The sequence below is a fragment of the Bufo bufo genome, chromosome 2, assembly GCF_905171765.1.
Source record: "Bufo bufo chromosome 2, aBufBuf1.1, whole genome shotgun sequence".
Taxonomy (NCBI): Eukaryota; Metazoa; Chordata; class Amphibia; order Anura; family Bufonidae; genus Bufo; species Bufo bufo.
The window spans coordinates 273,621,927-273,645,215 of NC_053390.1; the positions used below are offsets into that span (position 1 = coordinate 273,621,927).

Sequence of the window (23,289 nt, forward strand, 5' to 3'; positions counted from 1 at the left end):
TTGCGTCACAAAAACCAAGAAAAAAGTGGGTAACCTTTAAAATATAACTTTTATTAGTATATATCTATAAAAAGCCCATCTGTGAAATAGTGCAAATTTACGGGATAGAAATACCCTGATTTGGGTAGGTTTGTGGTTGTCTAGGGAGGAGAAAGGATAGTGGGGGAAGGGGCTGCTGGGTCTCTGCCCCTATTACACACCCTAGTAAAATGATCCCTATCCAATCCACCGCACACCTCCTATACCGTCCCTATGTCCTTCCCTAAACAGTGCAATGACTGCCCAGCTTCGTCCTGAAGGGGGAGGAAAGAGGGGGGCAGGAGACCCTAAATCACAAAATCAGCTACACCAACAGTTGTGTACCCAGGTCCCTGGGACACACTCTATACAAAGCTTGGATTAAATTAACCTTGTGTCCTGCATAACCAGGCACTCAGGTGTCACAAGTGATGTATACGCCCAATTTCAATGGTATATGATCGATGCCAGAATCTATGCTTCCAAGACACCATATGACAGCCCGACCCGTTTCTCTGATCTCACCAGGTCATCAGGGGCCTTGACATTGATGTCAGCAACACAAAAAACATTTGGACTGTCCCTCCGCAGGAGGGGGTCAATACGAGCAGGATACACAGAAATCAATAGTGAAAACTGTCATGGTATACATGTCACTTCACAGCCTCCCAATGTATTGGCAGTATAACAGTAGGCCACAAATATATAGGGCGGCTTGAACAGAAAAACACTTATCTTTGCGAGAGACAGTCAGTGAACATGTTCCCAAGATGGCAGGCCTCGCACCGTACTTCCTGCTAGCCTGATGGCTGGATCCCGCGTATGGCAGTACCACTCCGACAGCCGGCACAGCCGCACTATTTAAAGCTGCCCGCGCTGTCTGGAGACCGCCCATCCTTCCGATCACATGGTCCATCACGTGACCGCAACATCATGGTCACGCGGGATACCATGTGATCGCAGGTCCTGCGACCACACTGCACCGGAATGCATTACATGGAGAGGTAACCAAATAGGGAGCGGGCCGGAGATGTTCCAACCCCGCCCACCTCTCCCACATACTAGGAACCCTGCGGAGATATTAACCCCCATGGGGATAGAGCGGCAATATATGTGCTGGGGTTAACTTAAAGGGCAAAGTGCCCCCACACCTATTATTGAACTAGGACATCAAATCCATATATAGGGGCAACTATTCCTCACCCAGTGGTTCCCGGACCATTGCCCAGAGTATTTAAAGGCCAGTAAAGAGTTCAAGGGTTCTCACTGATGCATTTCTTGGTCATGAAATATTCAATAAAATAGAGATATGTCTCCACAGCAAGATAGACCTATATTTGGGGGCTGCGCAGGAGACTCAGGGTTATTTTACAAATGAAACAGCCGAATGAAAGCTGTTCATTTAAACCTCTCGGCTGGACACTTTTTAGTTCAAAAATCCACCAAGTTTCTCTTTGAAGGATCTTTTGAACCAATTCCCCCGCCTAGGAGGGGGTAAGGCTACTTTCACACTAGCGTTCGGGGCTCCGCTTGTGAGTTCCGTTTGAAGGCTCTCACAAGCGGCCCCGAACGGATCCGTACTGCCCTAATGCATTCTGAGTGGACGCGGATCCGCTCAGAATGCATCAGTTTGGCTCCGTTTGGCCTCCGTTCCGCTCAGCAAGCGGACACCTGAACGCAGCTTGCAGCGTTCGGGTGTCCGCCTGGCCGTGCGGAGGCAAACGGATCCGTCCAGACTTACAATGTAAGTCAATGGGGACGGATCCGTTTGAAGATGACACAGTATGGCTCAATTTTCAAACGGATCCGTCCCCCATTGACTTTCAATGTAAAGTCAAAAAAAAATTATTTTTTTTTTGTTCATGGTTATGCAAACGGATCCGTTCTGAACGGATGCAAGCGTTTGCATTATAGGAGCGGATCCGTCTGTGCAGACACCAGACGGATCCGCTCCTAACGCAAGTGTGAAAGTAGCCTAAGACAGCTTCAATGCCCATGAACCAGACCCGTGAGTAGCCACCCCATGGGCCGATGTCACATGACGCGCCAGGGGGGTATCCCTCCCTTGACGTAGATCCCCCAAATGTTCCCCTATTCTCCTGCGCAGCTCCTGTCTTGTCTTGCCCACATACTCAAGTCCGCAGCCACACTGCGCCCGATATATTACCCCTCTTGTGCGGCAATTCACAAATTGTTTGATGTCATACATTTTATTAGTCACATGGCTCTTAAATGTGTGACCCTGTCTAATGTATGGGCATGCGATGCATCCTCCACAATGGTAAGAACCTTTAGGTGGTTTCAACCAGGTAGATGATACTGTAGTTGTCCCTGAGTAGTGGCTATGCACCACATGATCCTGCACATTATGTCCTCTGCGATAAGTAACTTGAGGATTGGGGGTCACCACTTTGGCTATGTCTGAGTCTAGCAGCAGTGTTCCCCAATGTCTCATCAGAATTCTTTTGATCTCCTCTGCCCCCATATCATATGTGCCAATCAGGCATATCAAATTTTTTTCTTCTTTACAAGATCCACTCGGATGCAGTAAACTTGTGCGATCCGAGGTAAGTGCTCTTTGGTACGCCTTTCTCAGCACATAATCCGGGAAGCCTTTTGCAAGAAACCTCTGACGAAGATCCCCTGCCTGTTCCTTGAACTGCCGAATAGTGGAACAATTCCTCCTCAAACGGATGTATTGTCCTGTAGGGATCCCTCGAGTTAGTGGCCGTCGGTTTTCTAAACCTCTCCATGCAAATATTACCCTCAGGTCCTCTATCAATATGAATGTCCAGGAACGGCAGGGACTGTGCGGATGTCTCATATGTAAACCGCAGACCCAGATTGTTTGCGTTGAGGATATCCACTAGTTGCGAGAAAGTGTTCACCGACCCCTGCCAGATAATGAAAATGTCATCAATATATCTGGCCCACATCACCACAGGTTCGGTGAGCAGGCTAGGGGGGTCGGTGAACACCACCTCCCTCTCCCACCAGCCCAGGAACAAATTTGCATACGATGGGGCACAAGGGCTCCCCATCGCAGTGCCCCTGAGCTGGTGGTAGTAGGATCCGTCAAAAACAAAAAAATTAGATGTCAACGTGAATTGCAACAGCTTCAAAACGAACACATTATGGTTCGAAAACTGGCAGCCCCTAGTGGTCAGGAATTCTTCCACTGCCCTAAGGCCTAGCTCGTGCGGAATGGAGGAGTATAGGGCTTCCACATCTATGGATGCTAGAAGGCAATCATCCTCCAATATTACTCCCTCCAACCTTGCCAGTAAATCACTGGTATCCCTCGTATAGGATGGTAATGCCTTAACAAAGGGGGCCAATATCTGGTCCACATACACCCCCACATTTTGGTTGAGGCTGTTGATTCCTGAAACAATCGGTCGTCCTTTAAGGGGGGACGTTCCCTTATGGACTTTAGGTAATGAGTAGAAGGTTGCTACTACGGGATATCGACATTCCAGGAATGTAAATTCATCCTGAGAGATGAGGCCTTATTCCTTTGCCTCTTTAATTATTTGGTGAAGTTGTAATTGATAATGTTTAGTCGGATTTTCCTTCAATCTCTCATATGTTTCAGAATCAGACAGCAGCCTCAAACACATATCCTTATATTGTGGGGTGTCTAGAACCACAACATTGCCCCCCTTGTCGGAGGGTTTGATCGTCAGATCTTTATCGTTTTCCAGATTCCTTAGCGCCAGATGTTCCTCTCTAGTACAGTTAAATGTCTTTCTAGGTATCATCAAATGATCCAGATCTGTGAGGACCTGATGCAAAAAAACATCCACACAAGTAGGATCGCCCACTGGTGGCATCTTAGTGCTTTTATTTCTTAATGATGTAAAGGGAGCCTTTCCCATCTAGTGGGTTACTATCAGACAAACTGAAAAGAAGGCGCACGTCCTGCAAGATATCCTGAGAGACACCTAATTCCCTACTCTCTCGTTTTTCAACCAGGGAAAAATGTTTGGACCAGCGGAGCTTCCTTGCGAACAGTGGATCTTGTAAAGTGGATCTTGTAAAGAAGAAAAAAATGTGATACGCCTGATTGTCACATATGATATGGGGGCAGAGGAGATCAAAAGAATTCTGATGAGACACTGGGGAACACTGCTGCTAGACTCAGACATAGCCAAAGTGGTGCCCCCCAATCCTCAAGTTACTTATCGCAGAGGACATAATGTGCGGGATCATGTGGTGCATAGCCACTACTCAGGGACAACTACAGTATCATCTACCTGGTTGAAACCACCTAAAGGTTCTTACCATTGTGGCGGATGCATCGCATGCCCATACATTAGACAGGGTCACACATTTAAGAGCCATGTGACTAATAAAATGTATGACATCAAACAATTTGTGAATTGCCGCACAAGAGGGGTAATATATCAGGCGCAGTGTGGCTGCGGACTTGAGTATGTGGGCAAACCAAGACAGGAGCTGCGCAGGAGAATAGGGGAACATTTGGGGGATCTACGTCAAGGGAGGGATACCCCCCTGGCGCGTCATGTGACATTGGCCCATGGGGTGACTACTCACGGGTCTGGTTCATGGGCATTGAAGCTGTCTTACCCCCTCCTAGGGGGGGGGATTGAGATCAAAAGATCCTTCAAAGAGAAACTTGGTGGATTTTTGAACTAAAAAGTGTCCAGCCGAGAGGTTTAAATGAACAGCTTTCATTCGGCTGTTTCATTTGAAATAACCCAGAGTCTCCTGCGCAGCCCCCAAATATAGGTCTATCTTGCTGTGGAGACATATCTCTATTTTATTGAATATTTCATGACCAAGAAATGCATCAGTAAGATCCCTATCTGATGGATGGGGAACGATGTGAATGACTTTGTTCATAACCCTTGAACTCTTTACTGGCCTTTAAATACTCTGGCAATGGTCCGGGCACCACCGGGTGAGGAATAGTTGCCCCAATATATGGATTTGATGTCCTAGTTCAATAATAGGTATGGGGGCACATTGCCCTTTAAGTTAACTCCCGCACATATATTGCCGCTCTATCCCCACGGGGGTTAATATCTAATACCTCCGCAGGGTATGTGGGAGAGGTGGGCGGGGTTGGAACATCTCCGGCCCGCTCCCTATTTGGTTACCTCCCCATGTAATGCATTCTGGTGCAGTGTGGTTGCAGGACCTGCGATCACATGGTATCCCGCGTGACCATGACATTGCGGTCACGGGATGGACCATGTGATCGGAAGGATGGGCGGTCTCCGGACAGCGCGGGCAGCTTTAAATAGTGCGGCTGTCGGAGAGGTACTGCCATACGCGGGATCCAGCCATCAGGCTAGCAGGAAGTACGGTGCGAGGCCTGCCATCTTGGGAACATGTCTACTGACTGTCTCTCCCAAAGATAAGTGTTTTTCTGTTCAAGCCGCCCTATGTAGTTGTGGCTTACTGTTATACTGCCAATTCATTGGGAGGCTGTGAAGTGACATGTATACCATGACAGTTTTCGCTATTGATTTCTGTGTATCCTGCTTGAATTGACCCCCTCCTGCGGAGGGACAGTCCAAATGTTTTTTCTGTTGCTGACATCAATGTCAAGGCCCCTGATGACCTGGTGAGACCAGAGAAACGCGTCGGGCTGTCATATGGTGTCTTGGAAGCATAGATTCTGGCATCGATCATATACCATTGAAATTGGGTGTATACATCACTTGTGACACCTGAGTGCCTGATTATGCAGGACACAAGGTTATTTTAATCCAAGCTTTGTATACACTGCGTGCAGAATTATTAGGCAAATGAGTATTTTGACCACATCATCCTCTTTAAGTACATTAAGTACAGTAAAGAGATATTGCAGGAGACTGAAGAGATTGAAGACATACTGCAAGAGATTGGCTTAGAGTCTGCATCTGGCTCATCTGTGTTGTTTTTTTCTGACCATTGCTTGAAAAGAGGTAAGGAATTTGGTCAGCTGTTTGCTATTGTGCGTTTGCTAATGAGCCTAGCTCAATAAGGTGTTACATTTGTTGCTGGGGGAGGAGTTTGGGAAGCAGTGTGTGTATATATAGAGACGGACTCATTAGCTGGCCTAATTCATTAGCTGCAAGTACTACCTTCAAGTACTACATTAAGTACAGTAAAGAGATATTGCAGGAGACTGAAGAGATTGAAGACATACTGCAAGAGATTGGCTTAGAGTCTGCATCTGGCTCATCTGTGTTGTTTTTTTTTTCTGACCATTGCTTGAAAAGAGGTAAGGAATTTGGTCAGCTGTTTGCTATTGTGCGTTTGCTAATGAGCCTAGCTCAATAAGGTGTTACATTTGTTGCTGGGGGAGGAGTTTGGGAAGCAGTGTGTGTATATATAGAGACAGACTCATTAGCTGGCCTAATTCATTAGCTGCAAGTACTACCTTCAAGTACTACATTAAGTACAGTAAAGAGATATTGCAGGAGACTGAAGAGATTGAAGACATACTGCAAGAGATTGGCTTAGAGTCTGCATCTGGCTCATCTGTGTTGTTTTTTTCTCTGACCATTGCTTGAAAAGAGGTAAGGAATTTGGTCAGCTGTTTGCTATTGTGCGTTTGCTAATGAGCCTAGCTCAATAAGGTGTTACATTTGTTGCTGGGGGAGGAGTTTGGGAAGCAGTGTGTGTATATATAGAGACAGAGTCATTATCTGGCCTAATTCATTAGCTGCAAGTACTACCTTCAAGTACTACATTAAGTACAGTAAAGAGATATTGCAGGAGATAGTCAGGAGGTAGGCTGGAAGGTGGAAACAATACAAAAAAAAAGGGAACATTTGTTTGATTTAAATTTACAATTTTTTTTTTTTTTTTTTTCTCCTCTTTAAAATGGCAGACTTGGTTCAGTGCAGGAATTGTTGTGCATTTATTTCATGTTCCACTCTTTGGAGATTCAGATGCTGTCAGATCTGTAGACAGTTCTCCTTACTGCAGCAGGAAATTGCATTTTTGAAATCTGAAATATTTAAATTATCTGGTAAACAAACTCCAGCTAGGACTGCTGCAATACCACTGCCACAGAGGACCCCCAGAAATGGCAGATGGGTTAATGTAGGTTCTGGAAGACTTAGAGTGGTGGATAGAAGACATGTCCCACAGTCGGTGGTTCTCCATAATTCATTTGCAGCACTCTCAGAATGTAAGGACAACATGAATATGGACTCAAGCACAGAGGGTGAGAAACCATCGACTCCTATGTCTAATGTATGCAACAAAAAAGATAAAGTGAAGTCTCAAAGGAAGCAGCTGTTGCTGGGTGATTCAATCATAAGAAGTGTGGAGCTTAAAGAAAATGGTTTTGTGAGATGTCTCCCTGGGGCTACTGCTAGAAGAGATAGAAGACGTATTATTAATATTGTTAAGCAAGCAAAGCAGGAAGGGGACGTGGATGTAATGTCCATCAAGGTACAAATTACCTGGCTTGCAATGAAGTGTCAGAGGTGAAAAAATCTTTTATCACACTTGGTAATGACGTACAGGATTTTGCATCCACCATTTCATTTTCTGAAGTTCTGCCTGTGCATAATGTTCAGAATGATAGGCAGAGGCGCATAAAGGAGTTCAACATATGGCTTGGTAAATGGTGTCAAGAGCAAGGATTTGGCTTTGTTTCTCATGATAGCTCTACTTGGAATAGAAAGGAACTGTACAAAAAAGATGGTTTGCATCTTTCTCTCAAAGGAACAAATGTACTTAGTGAACAACTCCAAGAATTTGCGGAAGAGTATTTAAACTAGGAAGGGGGGGCAAAAGAGTGAAAATAAAAGAGTCCAATTGCCCCCCGAAACAATGCCAGAACAGGTCAGAAGCACAGAGGTTAAGAAATGATAAGCTCAGAGTCCTGTCTACAAATGCTCGCAGTTTAGGTAAAAAAATCAATGAACTTGGGTCAATAATGGCATCTGAGAATGTAGATTTAGTGGCTGTTACGAAGACATGGTTTAATGAAAGAAATGACTGGGACATAACCATACCAGGGTACTCTTTATACAGAAGAGACAGAGAAGGCAAGAAAGGAGGAGGAGTGGCCCTGTATGTGAAAGATAGCATTAAATCTAACCTAATACAAGTTGGTGAGGCCAACATAGAGTCAGTTTGGGTTACGTTGCAGTTTGCTAACCATGCAGTAACTCGTGTAGGTGTGATATATAGACCACCTGGTCAAGTTAAAGAACTAGATGATCTACTAGTTGAAGAAATAGCTAAAATGACAATGAAAGGAGAAGTTATCATTATGGGAGATTTCAATCTTCCAGATATAAACTGGAAAACCAAAATAGCAAGTTCTACCAGGAGTACAGATATTCTAAATTCCCTACTGGGGTTATCTCTACAACAAGTGGTTGAGGAGCCAACCCGGAGGGAGGCCATTTTGGATTTGGTATTCACAAATGGGGATTCGGTATATGATGTCATTGTAGGCGAAACCTTGGGATCTAGTGATCACCAGTCAGTGTGGTTTAATATAAGAACTGTGAAAGAGTCCCATCACACAAAAACAAAAGTTTTAGATTTTAGAAAAACAGACTTTTCAAAAATGAAATTAGTCATAAATGAGTCCTTATCAGACTGGAACGGATTACATGGAGTCCAGGAGAAATGGGACTACTTAAAAGGTGCATTATTGAAGGCAACAGAAAATTGCATTAGACTTGTCAGTAAAAGCAAAAAAAGGAAGAGACCACTGTGGTAATCAGCAGAAGTGGCCCAAATCATTAAAAATAAAAAGCTAGCATTTTGTAATTATAAAAAAAACCAGAGCAATGAAGATAAGGAAATCTACAAGATTAGGCAGAGAGAGGCCAAGCAAGTTATAAGAACTTCTAAAGCGCAGGCAGAAGAAAAACTAGCTCAGTCTTTGAAAAAAGGGGATAAGACATTCTTCAGATATATAAATGAAAAAAGGAAATTAAAACAAGGAATAACTAAATTAAAAACAAAGGACGGAAGGTATGTAGAAGAGAATAAAGGGCTAGCCGACTGCCTTAATGAATACTTCTGTTCAGTTTTTACAAAAGAAAAAGGAGAAGGACCTCCACTAGAAAGGATGACTAATAAATCATTTGATGCATGTATCTTTACAGAGGAAGATGTTCTAAGTTTGCTGTCTAAGGTGAAGACAAATAAGTCACAGGGGCCTGATGAGATACACCCAAAATTATTAAAAGAGCTTAGTGGTGAGCTGGCAAAACCGTTAACAGATTTATTTAACCAATCATTAGTAACAGGAGTCCTTCCGGAAGATTGGAAATTAGCAAATGTCGTGCCCATTCACAAGAAAGGTAGTATGGAGGAATCGAGCAAATATAGACCAGTGAGTCTGACATCAATAGTAGGCAAATTAATGGAAACCCTATTAAAGGATAGGATTGTGGAACATCTAAAATCCCATGGATTGCAAGATGAAAAACAACATGGGTTTACTTCAGGGAGATCATGTCAAACAAATCTTATAGATTTTTTTGACTGGGTGACTAAAATAATAGACGGTGGAGGTGCAGTAGACATCGCATATCTAGATTTTAGTAAGGCTTTTGACACTGTCCCACATAGAAGACTTATCAATAAACTGCAGTCATTGAGCATGGACTCCCATATTGTTGAGTGGATTAGGCAGTGGCTGAGTGACAGACAACAGAGGGTTGTAGTCAATGGAGAACATTCAAAACAAGGTCATGTTACCAGTGGGGTTCCACAGGGATCTGTACTGGGACCAATTTTGTTTAATATCTTCATAAGTGATATTGCAAAAGGCCTCGATGGGAAGGTGTGTCTTTTTGCTGATGACACAAAGATATGTAACAGGGTTGATGTTCCTGGAGGGAAACGCCAAATGGAAAAGGATTTAGGAAAACTAGAAGAATGGTCAGAACTCTGGCAACTGAAATTTAATGTGGATAAGTGCAAGATAATGCACCTAGGGCGTAAAAACCCAAGGGCAGAATATAGAATATTTGACACAGTCCTGACCTCAGTATCTGAGGAAAGGGATTTAGGAGTAATTATTTCAGAAGACTTAAAGGTGGGAAGACAATGTAATAGGGCAGCACGAAATGCCAGCAGAATGCTTGGATGTATAGGGAGAGGTATAAGCAGTAGAAAGAGTGAAGTGCTTATGCCGCTGTACAGAACACTGGTGAGACCTCACTTGGAGTATTGTGCGCAGTACTGGAGGCCATATCTCCAGAAGGATATAGATACTCTAGAGAGAGTTCAGAGAAGAGCTACTAAACTAGTACATGGATTGCAGGATAAAACTTACCAGGAAAGGTTAAAGGACCTTAACATGTATAGCTTGGAAGAAAGAAGAGACAGAGGGGATATGATAGAAACTTTTAAATACATAAAGGGAATCAACTCGGTAAAGGAGGAGAGCATATTTAAAAGAAGAAAAACTACCACAAGAGGACACAGTTTTAAATTAGAGGGGCAAAGGTTTAAAAGTAATATAAGGAAGTATTACTTTACTGAGAGAGTAGTGGATGCATGGAATAGCCTTCCTGCAGAAGTGGTAGCTGCAAATACAGTGAAGGGGTTTAAGCGTGCATGGGATAGGCATATGGCTATCCTTTATATAATATAGGGCCAGGGGCTATCCATAGTATTCAGATATATTGGGCAGACTAGATGGGCCAAATGGTTCTTATCTGCCGACACATTCTATGTTTCTATGTTTCTGCATGTTGTCTTACTCCAAGCTGTATAGGCTCGAAAGCCTACTACCAATTAAGCATATTAGGTGATGTGCATCTCTGTAATGAGAAGGGGTGTGGTCTAATGACATCAACACCCTATATTAGGTGTGCATAATTATTAGGCAACTTCCTTTCCTTTGGCAAAATGGGTCAAAAGAAGGACTTGACAGGCTCAGAAAAGTCAAAAATAGTGAGATGCAGCACTCTTAAAATTGCAAAGCTTCTGAAGCGTGATCATCCAACAATCAAGCGTTTCATTCAAAATAGTCAACAGGGTCGCAAGAAGCGTGTGGAAAAACCAAGGCGCAAAATAACTGCCCATGAACTGAGAAAAGTCAAGCGTGCAGCTGCCAAGATGCCACTTGCCACCAGTTTGGCCATATTTCAGAGCTGCAACATCACTGGAGTGCCCAAAAGCACAAGGTGTGCAATACTCAGAGACATGGCCAAGGTAAGAAAGGCTGAAAGACGACCACCACTGAACAAGACACACAAGCTGAAACGTCAAGACTGGGCCAAGAAATATCTCAAGACTGATTTTTCTAAGGTTTTATGGACTGATGAAATGAGAGTGAGTCTTGATGGGCCAGATGGATGGGCCCGTGGCTGGATTGGTAAAGGGCAGAGAGCTCCAGTCCGACTCAGACGCCAGCAAGGTGGAGGTGGAGTACTGGTTTGGGCTGGTATCATCAAAGATGAGCTTGTGGGGCCTTTTCGGGTTGAGGATGGAGTCAAGCTCAACTCCCAGTCCTACTGCCAGTTTCTGGAAGACACCTTCTTCAAGCAGTGGTACAGGAAGAAGTCTGCATCCTTCAAGAAAAACATGATTTTCATGCAGGACAATGCTCCATCACACGCGTCCAAGTACTCCACAGCGTGGCTGGCAAGAAAGGGTATAAAAGAAGAAAATCTAATGACATGGCCTCCTTGTTCACCTGATCTGAACCCCATTGAGAACCTGTGGTCCATCATCAAATGTGAGATTTACAAGGAGGGAAAACAGTACACCTCTCTGAACAGTGTCTGGGAGGCTGTGGTTGCTGCTGCACGCAATGTTGATGGTGAACAGATCAAAACACTGACAGAATCCATGGATGGCAGGCTTTTGAGTGTCCTTGCAAAGAAAGGTGGCTATATTAGTCACTGATTTGTTTTTGAATGTCAGAAATGTATATTTGTGAATGTTGAGATGTTATATTGGTTTCACTGGTAAAAATAAATAGTTGAAATGGGTATATATTTGTTTTTTGTTAAGTTGCCTAATAATTATGCACAGTAATAGTCACCTGCACACACAGATATCCCCCTAAAATAGCTAAAACTAAAAACAAACTAAAAACTACTTCCAAAAATACTCAGCTTTGATATTAATGAGTTTTTTGGGTTCATTGAGAACATGGTTGTTGTTCAATAATAAAATTAATCCTCAAAAATACAACTTGCCTAATAATTCTGCACTCCCTGTAGAGTGTGTCCCAGGGACCTGGGTACACAACTATTTCTGTAGCTGATTTTGTGATTTAGGGTCTCCTTCCCCCCTCTTTCCTCCCCCTTCAGGACGAAGCTGGGCAGTCATTGCACTGTTTAGGGAAGGACATAGGGACGGCATAGGAGGTGTGCGGTGGATTGGATAGGGATCATTTTACTAGGGTGTGTAATAGGGGCAGAGACCCAGCAGCCCCTTCCCCCACTCTAGACAACCACAAACCTACCCAAATCGGGGTATTTCTATCCCGTAAATTTGCACTATTTCACAGATGGGCTTTTTATAGATATATACTAATAAAAGTTATATTTTAAAGGTTACCCACTTTTTTCTTGGTTTTTGTGTTGTAAAAGTTTTAGACACATTTTTAGCATACCTTTTTTTCCATGTCAGGTTTTCTTCGCCAAATGAGACGTGACTGCCCCAAGACTGACATCTGGTAATTATTACATCTATATTTTGGAAAGATGATAAAATGACCAATATGGCTGTTATTATGACCCCTATGGTGTGCTTACCCAGTTTTCAAAAACAGGTTTGATATGCAGCAATTACACTGCTGCAGATTTGCCAGTGAGAGACAAATCCCTCAGGGAGCTCTAAAGGTAATTGGTTGTCCCCAGCAGGAGTGAATTAGGCTTTGTTCACACTGCTTCTTGTTTCTCCTTTGTAATGGAAACAATGGTGAAAGTCAGCTCCGTTGCACTACTTATACCAGCTTTGACTTACCACAGAGATCCCCATTGAGTCTACCTGAATGGAGCTTGTGACAGCAGTAGAAGCTGCGCAGACTTAGGTCATTTCATTTTTGTAATTTTTTTTAGCTTTTTTTTTCTTCTGAGAAAACAGTATTTGTTCATAAATGTCTTTTCTTTCTTTTCACATTTTTAAGTGTTCCAGAAAAATGTATATATTACTGTACAATATAAATACATAAAGCATGAAAATGGCAACCAGGAACAGTAGCAGAACACTAGGGATGCTGAAAAGTCACCAGAAACTGTAACAGACCAGTTGATATAGTCAGGGTTCTACTGTATGTAAATAATTCATTTTCGTAAGTGTCTCCATGTACACAGTCAAGTACATTATTAGCACCAGCTAATATCCAGAGTAACCACCATGTGCAGCACGGACAGCAGCTACATGGGCTGGGAGTGACTCAACAAGGTCCTGGTAGATATCTGGAGCCATGCTGACTGCAGTGCATCCCGCAGCTGCTGGAGGGTGCGCGGAGGAAGTCTGATAGGGCGAGCATAATGAAGAGGTGGTCCCACAGATGCTCAGCTGGGTACAAGTCTGGGGAATAAGGGGGCCAGGGTAATACTTGGATGTCTTGGTCATGCTCTTCCAACCAATGTCAAAAAGCCACACACCCCAAAATACTATCAAAGAAAAGTACAGATCGCCCTGCAAAAAATGAGCCCCCCACACATCTCTGTAGACGTAAATATAAAAAAAATTATAGGGTACAGAATATGGCGATTCAAAAAATATATATATTTTTTCAAAGTTTTTATTTAAGGATTAAAAGAAAAAGTCTGGTACTATGTTAGTCAGCAGAAACCTAGTTTAGTGCTGTCAATGATGTTACATTACATTAGCCATTAAGAGGTATTAGACCTTCAAGACTCTTATTTTGTTTCTCTTAGGCCTCTTTCACACGGGCGTCGTGTGTGAGGGCCGGATAAGATGCGGGTGCGTTGCGGGAAATTGTGCGATTCTTCCACACGAGTGCAAAGCGTTTTAATGCGTTTTGTACGCGCGTGAGAAAAATCGGCATGTTGGGTACCCAGACCCGAACCCAGACTTCTTCACAGAAGTTCGGGTTTGGGATCGGTGTTGTGTAGATTTTATTATTTTCCCTTATAACATGGTTATAAGGGAAAATAATAGCATTCTTAATACAGAATGCTTAGTAAAGTGTCCATTGAGGGGTTAAAAATAATAAACAAATTTAACTCACCCCATCCACTTGATCGCATAGTGGATCTCCTCTTCTTTCTACTTTCTTCAGGACCTGATTAAAAAGCCTATGATGATGTCACTGCGCTCCTCACATGATCCATCACATGGTGATGGACCATGTGATGAGCGCAGTGACGTCATCAAAGTTCCTTTAGCCAGGTCCTGAAGAAAGAAGAAAATAGAGATCAGCTACACGATCAAGTGGATGGGGTGAGTTAAATTTGTTTAATATTTTTAACCCCTCAATGGACATTTTACTAAGCATTCTGTATTAAGAATGCTATTATTTTCCCTTATAACCATGTTATAAGGGAAAATAATTAAGATCGGGTACCCATCCCGATCGTCTCCTAGCAACCATGAGTGAAAATCGCACCGCATCCGCACTTGCTTGTGATTTTCAAGCAGCCCCATTCACTTCTATGGGGCCTGCGTTGCGTGAAATATAGAGCTTGCTGCGATTTTCACGCAACGCACAAGTAATGCGTGAAAATCACTGCTCATGTACACAGCCCAATTGAAGTGAACGGGTCCGGATTCAGTGCGGGCGCAATGCGTTCACCTCATAACCCATCAGTTATTGTGATCCAAAACCAGGTGCGGGTCAAAAACACAGAAAAGTTGCAGCTTTTTGCATTATACCTTAGATCTGAGAAGGCTTCACTACTGGTGTTGGCTCACAATAACTGGTGGAAATAACTGACCAAATAACTGAAGTTGAGCTCAGCCTTAGGCCTCATGCACACGACCGTTGTTTTATTCCGTGTCCGTTGTGCCGTTTTTCGTGATTTTCTGCGGACCCATTGACTTTCAATGGGTCTGTTGAAAACTCGGCTAATGCACCGGTTGCCATCCGCGTCCGTGGTTCCAGTCCGTCAAAAAAATATAACCTGCCCTATTATTTTCGCGGAAAACGGTTCGCGGACCCATTCAAGTCAATGGGACCGCTAAAAAACGCGGAGGCACACAAGATTGGCATCCGCGTCATTTTTTTTCCTATCATTTGCATGGCAAACTTGACTTAGACTTTTTTTTACTTTCCTTTATGTCTGGTGATCCTCCAAAAATAAAGGAAGACACACGGAAACAAAAACGGATCACGGAACAACGGAACCCCATTTTTCGGAACGAAACACAACAACGGTCGTGTGCATGAGGCCTTAACAGGTCATTTTCACCAAATAAAGAATGCAGCAAAAACCAAACCCATAAAACTATGGCAGAACTGCATTTTTTTAAATTCCACCCCATTTAGAATTTTCTTCCAGCTTCCTAATACAAAACGATCAGGCAGCAGAGTGCTGGGTCCCTGATAGAATGGTACCTGAAAAAGAAGACAGAAGCAGTTTTTCGTGAAAACTGAATGCAAGACCCAGAATAAATTACTTCCCAAGGGAACATATAAAAGCCAAAACAGCCTGGTGCTGAGAGACATAATTTACCAGCTTAGGTTCAAAAACCTGATGCTTGGTAGACGTCCATAATGGCTGAAATCTGAGATTTACATACAGCATCAGCCTATGAATGGGATACTGTGAATTGGATTATGTTGTCATACATGTGTAAAATGCAATCTGTGACATCAGATGAGGCAGTTTATTAGTGTTAGGGAACCATCTGCGGAAGCCACCTTGATGCCTGGTAGGTGGGCCCGACACGTATGTGCGCTAAGAGCTTCCATTGACTCATTTATAGTCGGTATTGTACCACTTTTATTTAGAATGACCCCCATTTCTTAGCCCGATTGTTTGTATGTATAACGGTGTGCAGCCATTTTATTTTTTATAATCATGTTTGCTTCATGGATATGCACCTGTGATCCTGAAGGTTCTAGTCTAAATGTTCTTGTGACATCACATTGTTAGATGTAACATCATCAATCTATCCCTCAGTCGCTGTCTTGGTGGAGATGCTATTACACTGGATTTTCTGCCTCAGATACATCACCTCATTATTCATGCACAGACACAGCAGCACAGGATGACTTCTTCTTGCCATGTATCACAAATGATTATGGTCTGTTGAAGTGTGGCACTTCTGTAAGGTTCAGATCCCTGAACATTAAGCTGCACATACCTAGAAAGAAATACCCAACTGCTAGACTAATTCAGAGATAAAATACACTATAATACAGCTGTGCCGCGATGCATCAAACTATATAGGAAAACATGCTCCAACACTGTTCTTCCTCTATACTATCTCATAACCCCAGCCGTGATTGTAGAATCAAAGGAGCAAAACGCTATGTACTGTTTAACGGGGTTGTCCACCCCTAGCTCCGTTCCCAGCCAATACCAGTCCCTATGGGACCAGGAGCTGGCTGAGTCATGTGACCATTGCAGCCAATCACAGTCATCAGCTGTCACAGAGGTTTGAATTGCAAGTGATGTACCGTTCAAACCTCTGTGAAAGCCCAGTCCTGTGATTGGCCACAGCAGTCACATGACTCAGCCGCTTCCTGGTTCCAGGGGATGCAAGCAACCAGCAGCAGGACATGGGACAGTTGAGTAGTGTTTGTTACTTTTGGGGGGCAAGGAAGGACCCCAGGGTTGTAGGCTTGAAGGTGTATTCTCTCCACAAGTTAGCTGAAGAACCCAGAAAACCCCTTTAAGATCACCATTTTACACACCAGTCAATCTGTGGTCCAATGATATGGATTTCATTTTACCAGCTTAAATGTGGTGGGCCACCTAGCCCACACTCCACCAACTTTTTAAAGAGTGGCAAGTGCGGCAAAAAACCTTTCGAAAAGTTGCAAAGTTAAATTGGGACTTGAACCAAAATCTGTGCTTTTCTGACACCAGAAAAATGGAGTATGGGGTTTAAAGAGGACCGCAGCTCATGCTATTACTATGGCCAGTTTTATAAGCCTTTGAAGACCCCATGTTACAGCTGAAATCTATGATTTCATGACTTGCCTAAATTCAGTGGGGTATATTTATTAAAGAGGACCTTTCATGGGTCCAGACATTATGAAATAAGTAGGGGGTTGTGTAGGGCATAATTCATGGATGTAATATCGCTTACTACTGTGTCTGTCCGGCGCTCCGGCCCCCGTTCACTTTGCCTGCCTGCTATGCTAATGAATAGCATCGGTACAAGGAGGAGGAGACTGCCGTGTTTCTCAATGGGCGTCTCCTTCTCCCCTGCTGTGTTTTTTTTTTCCCCCTGGCTGTGACGCTCTCTGCTGTGATTGGATCGCTCACAGCCACGGAGAGAAAGAGACGCCCACTGAGAAACACGGCCATCTCCTCCTCCCTGTACCGATGCTATTCATTAGCATATCAGGCAAAGTGAACGGGGGCCACATCGGGGGAACGGAGCGCCGGACAGACACAGTAGTAAGCGATATTACATCCATGAACTATGCCCTACACAACCCCCTACTTATTTCATAATGTCTGGACCCATGAAAGGTCCTCTTTAATAAATATACCCCACTGAATTTAGGCAAGTCATGAAATCATAGATTTCAGCTGTAACATGGGGTCTTCAAAGGCTTATAAAACTGGCCATAGTAATAGCATGAGCTAGTCCATGATTTTTCACAGTGAACAGAATGCTTACATATAGGGATTAAAAGAAAATACAAATTTGCCATAAATTACGCCAATTATGTAATTGCTTGATAGAAAATTAGACTGAAGCATAATTTCACTTTGCTGCAGGTTTAACCCTTTAAAAGTGTCATGTAATCTTAGACATTGGAGGCATATCGCTAGCATATGCCACCAATGCCTGATAGGTGCGGGTTCTCTGGGACCCTCACTTATCCTTAGAAAAGAGCCAGCAAAGTGCAGGAGCGCGCAACACGCAAGTGCGGCCGCCCTCCATTAATTTATATTGGGCTGCTGAAAATAGCCAAGCAACATGGTTGGCTTAGAAGACCCACTGAAATGAATTGGAAGCAGACACCGCTCCATTCTCTTCTATGAGGCTGACAGAAATAGCTGAGCCAGTGCTAGGATTTTTTGGCAGTCCCATAGAAATAAATGAAAGGTGGCCACGCATGCACCCTCCTGCACTTTGAGGGCTCCGCTCTAAGGATATGTATGGATCCCAGAGGTGGGACCTGCACCTATCAGACATTGGAAGCATACCTAGTGATATGTCCCCAATGTCTAAGATGGGAATACCCCTTTAAGGGCTTGTTCACACGAAAGTTTTTTGCATTCCATATACAGGCCGTTTTTTTTGTTCCGTATGCGGAACCATTCATTTCAATGGTTCCGCAAAAAAACGGAATGTACTCCGTATGCATTCCGTTTCCGTATTTCCGTTCAAAGATAGAACATGTCCTATTATTGCCCGCAAATCACATTCCATGGCTCCATTCAAGACATTGGATCCGCCAAAAAAACGGAACACATACGGAATGTACTCCGTATATCTTCCATGACAGTTTAGTTTTTGTGGAACCATCTATTGAAAATGTAATGCCCAGCCCAATTTTTTCTATGAAATTACTGTATATGCCATACGGAAAAACGGAACGGAACCGGAAACACTACTGAAACATTAAAAACAGCCCACAAAACACTGAAAAAGCCATACGGTCGTGTGAACAAGCCCTAAATATATAGTGTTTCCCTTCCAAGAGACATCATTTTATTTATTTTTTTTACTTTCTGTCGCTATAGCCATATGAGTGATTGTTTTATGGAGGATGAGTTGGCGTGTATGACACTATTCATTGTACCATATTATTTCTTGAGAAATGGTTTGTGAAGTGGTAAAAAACGCAATTAAACCGTTGTTTCGTGGTGTTATTTTTATGGAGTTCACTGGTACAAATGACAGTAACTTTATTCTGCAAGACAGTCCAATTATGCCTAATCAAACTGATTCCACTGTTATATTTGACATAAAAAAAAAAGCTTTTTTATTAAAATAAAAGAGAATAAAATTTTATTCTGAAACTACTACATTTTTATTTTCCCATTGATGTGACAGCTTGGTGACCACAAAACAGAAAAAAACATTCACTGTGTATGAAAAACTTGATATTTGAATAGTACTCAGAAGGCAGACCTCAAGGGAATGTGCCATGTTATCCACGGGATAGGGAATAATTCATAGTTCCGATTGTTGCGACCCCCACCAATTACTGTAGTAGATGTCAATTTAATCCTTTGAAGAGGACCTGCCGCCCCTCCCAATATGTCTGTTTTAGTAAATAACTATTCCAAATGAAATGACAATTTTGGAGCATCTTTTCTTATAACTGTAGGTTGTCTTGTTCCTCTATTAGGGCTGCACACCATTATACATACAAACAATAGAGCTAAGAAATGGGGGTCATTCTAAATAAAAGTGGTACAATACCGACTATAAATGAATAATGGAAGCTCTTAGCGCACATACGTGTCGGGCCCATCTACCAGGCGTCAAGGTAGCTTCCGCAGATGGGTCCCTATCACTAAATATACTGCCTCACTTTGGACTTAAGCCTACAATATTCAGGGCGGTGTAGGAACCAGCCACAAACATACTCTTCTCAGAAGTCCCAGGTAGATGGGCGTGTCCAGTCTAAAAGGGGTGCCACCCTCAATATATTGTAAGAAAATTTAGACTAAAACCTTCAGAATCACAGGTGCATATCCATGAGGCAAACATAATACAAAAAACAAATATATAGTGATAGGGACCCATCTGCGGAAGCCACCTTGACGCCTGGTAGATGGGCCCAACACGTATGTGCGCTAAGAGCTTCCATTATTCATTTATAGTCGGTATTGTGCCACTTTTATCCTGAATGACCCCCATTTCCTAGCTCTATTGTTTGTATATATATAACGGTGTGCAGCCATTTTGTTTTTGTAATTATGTTTGCCTCATGGATATGCACCTGTGATCCTGAAGGTTTTAGTCTAAATTTTCTTGCAACATGTTGAGGGTAGCACCTCTTTTAGATTGGACACGCCCATCTACCTGGGACTTCTGAGCAGAGTACGTTTGTAGCTGGTTCCTACACTGCCCTGAATATTGTAGGCTTAAGTAAGTCCAAAGTGAGGCAGTATATTTAGTGATAGGGACCCATCTGCGGAAGCCGACTTGACGCCTGGTAGATGGGCCCGACACGTATGTGCGCTAAGAGCTTCCATTACTCATTTATAGTCGGTATTGTACCACTTTTATCTAGAATGACCCCCATTTCTTAGCTCTATTGTTTGTATATAATAGTGTGCAGCCATTTTGTTTTTTGCAATTATGTTTGCTTCATAGATATGCACCTGTGATTCTGAAGGTTCTAGTCAAAGGGCATAAGGTCATGTGCAAAGGGCCTTACTAGAAGTCCAGGACTAAAGTGCCAGTTGGGCATTAACAACTGGTGTGTGTCACTGCACAGTCTAAGGCAGAGCCCCCAGACGAGCAAGTTCTACGCATCGACCTCGCAGCGCGAGTATGCGGCAGCTCCTGTCTTGACCTCCCAGCACTGACAGGGTCGCATAGCATTATATTGATTTATGATGCTATGTAACCCTTAGGCCTCATGCACACGACCGTATGTATTTTGCGGTCCGCAAAAATATGGATGACAGCCGTGTGCATTCCGTATTTTGCGGAACGGAACTGCTGGCCCCTAATAGAACGGTCCTATCCTTGTCCGTAATGCGGACAATAATAGGACATGTTCTATTTTTTTGCGGAACGGAAATATGGAAGCAGAATGCACATGGAGTACCTTCCGTTTTTTTGGCGGACCCATTGAAATAAATGGTTCCGTATACGGTCCGCAAAAAAAACTGGACGCACACGGAATGAAAATACGTTTGAGTGCATGAGGCCTTAGAGGTCTGGAATGTATTGGATAAGGGCTTGTTCACACGACCGTAGTGCACCCGTGGACGTATTGTGGGCCGCATACGGCGGTTCCGCAATACACTGGTAAACAACCGTGTACATTCCGCATCACGGATGTGGATCCATTCACTTGAATGGGTCCGGAAATCCGGAGATGCGGTGCGGAAGCAAAGGAACAGAACACCACGGAAGCACTACGGAGTGCTTCTGTGGTGTTCCATTCCGCAAAAAGATAGAACTTGTTCTATCTTTTTGCAGAACGGACGGATCGCAGACCCCATTCAAGTGAATGGGTCTGCAATCCGCATGCGGCTGCCCCACGGTCAGGTTTAGGTTAAAAAAAAAAAAAAATCACATCGACTTCCTTGCGCAGAGGAGTCCGCTCCTTTCCAGTGGAAAAGACTTACGCTGAGCGTGAGGGCGTCACCGCGCACTCCCAGGGTGATCACATGGTGCAAGTGGATGAGCCTTTTTTTCCCCCCGTTCTTTCTAAGACAACTGCAGCCGCCATTTTAGGAAAAATTATTTGTTACCGTGAAGCTAGAAGAAATTCGGCTTCGCAGAAAACAAAATTTTTCCTAAACTCCAAATTCCGCTTCAATTGCTTCGATTCGCACAACAAAAGTTAAAACCATAGTATTTATTCCATTGTCACAAAGTATCCAAAATATAAGAGCACGTGATCAGCACTGCTAAAAACGCCCTTGTTTTAGGATGAAGCGTTATAGAGCCGGTGATAAACGTGTCTTCAATTATATAAAATAAATAAAATACCAAAATTAGTTTTTTTTTTCTTTATTGTTCGTCCACCTCGTTAACGCAGTAATCAAAAAGTCGTGTGCACCCCAAAATGGCTCTAATGAAAGCTACAACTGGTCCCACAACACAAACAAGCCCGCATACAGCTCCACCGATAGAAAAAGAAAAATGTCCTGGACCTTTGAAGGCGGCGACACAGACAAGCTATTTCCAAAAAGAGAGAAATTGTGCACAAGTAGAAAAGCATAAAAACTACATCAAATCTGTGCTGACCCACAGAACTGAGCTATTATACCACAAGGTGAATGTGGTAAGAATGAAACCCCAAAAAAATGGCGGAATTGCTGCATTTTTCCCACACAGTCACTTCAAAAAAAAAAAAAAAAGTATAAAACTAATATTATACATTAGATGTGCCCCAACAACCGTGCTGTAAAAAAAATAATTATATATATACACACCAGTATATTACTCCCGCAAAAGATAAACCCTCATATGTCAGAGAAATCACAACGTTCTGGCTTTTGTAATGCAGAAATGAAAGCATCCCACTCATCACCCTAATGTACCCTGTCCCCACAGAGCATTACGTGCCAGTGCACCCACAGTCCCTGCAGAGCATTACATGCCAGTGCACCCACAGTCCCTGCAGAGCATTACATCCCCTTGTACCCACAGACCATCACATCCCACTGCACCCACAGTCCCTGCAGAGCATTACATCCCAGTGCACCCACAGACCATTACATCCCAGTGCACCCACAGTCCCCGCAGACAATTACATCCCAGTGCACCCACAGTCCCCGCAGACAATTACATCCCAGTGCACCCACAGTCCCCGCAGAGCATTACATCCCAGTGCACCCACAGAGCATTACATCCCCTTGCACCCACAGTTCCTGCAGAGCATTACACCCCCTTGTACCCACAGACCATTACATCCCAGTGCACCCACAGAGCATTACATCCCAGTGCACCCACAGTCCCCGCAGACCATTACATCCCAGTGCACCCACAGTCCCTGCAGAGCATTACACCCCCTTGTACCCACAGACCATTACATCCCAGTGCACCCACAGAGCATTACATCCCAGGGCACCCATAGTCCCCACAGACCATTACATCCCAGTGCACCCACAGTCCCTGCAGAGCATTACATCCCCTTGTACCCACAGACCATTACATCCCAGTGCACCCATAGTCCCCACAGACCATTACATCCCAGTGCACCCACAGTTCCTGCAGAGCATTACATCCCAGTGCACCCACAGACCATTACATCCCAGTGCACCCACAGTTCCTGCAGAGCATTACATCCCCTTGTACCCACAGACCATTACATCCCCTTGCAACCACAGTCCCCGCAGAGCATCCCAGGACACCCACAGAGCATTGTAGCCCAGTGCCCCCCACCCCTGATACGGATGATGATGATCCCCCAGCACACAGGGCGGATGTCGGCGGCAACTGCTCAGAAACCTCGGGAGAACCACGCCGTTCGGTAAACTTCCTAGCATTGCTCCGCCCACAGGAAGGTCTGGTCACATG

General features: G+C 43.7%; 1 long non-coding RNA gene across 1 annotated transcript; it reads right to left on the reverse strand.

The window, feature by feature from the left end:
• Positions 1-4,895: 4,895 nt before the first annotated feature.
• LOC120991899 lies at positions 4,896-17,234 on the reverse strand. Its single transcript, XR_005776853.1, has 3 exons — positions 17,131-17,234; positions 14,566-14,568; positions 4,896-4,906 (listed from the first exon to the last, which is right to left on the reverse strand). It is a non-coding gene; the product is annotated as an uncharacterized LOC120991899 (long non-coding RNA).
• Positions 17,235-23,289: the final 6,055 nt, after the last annotated feature.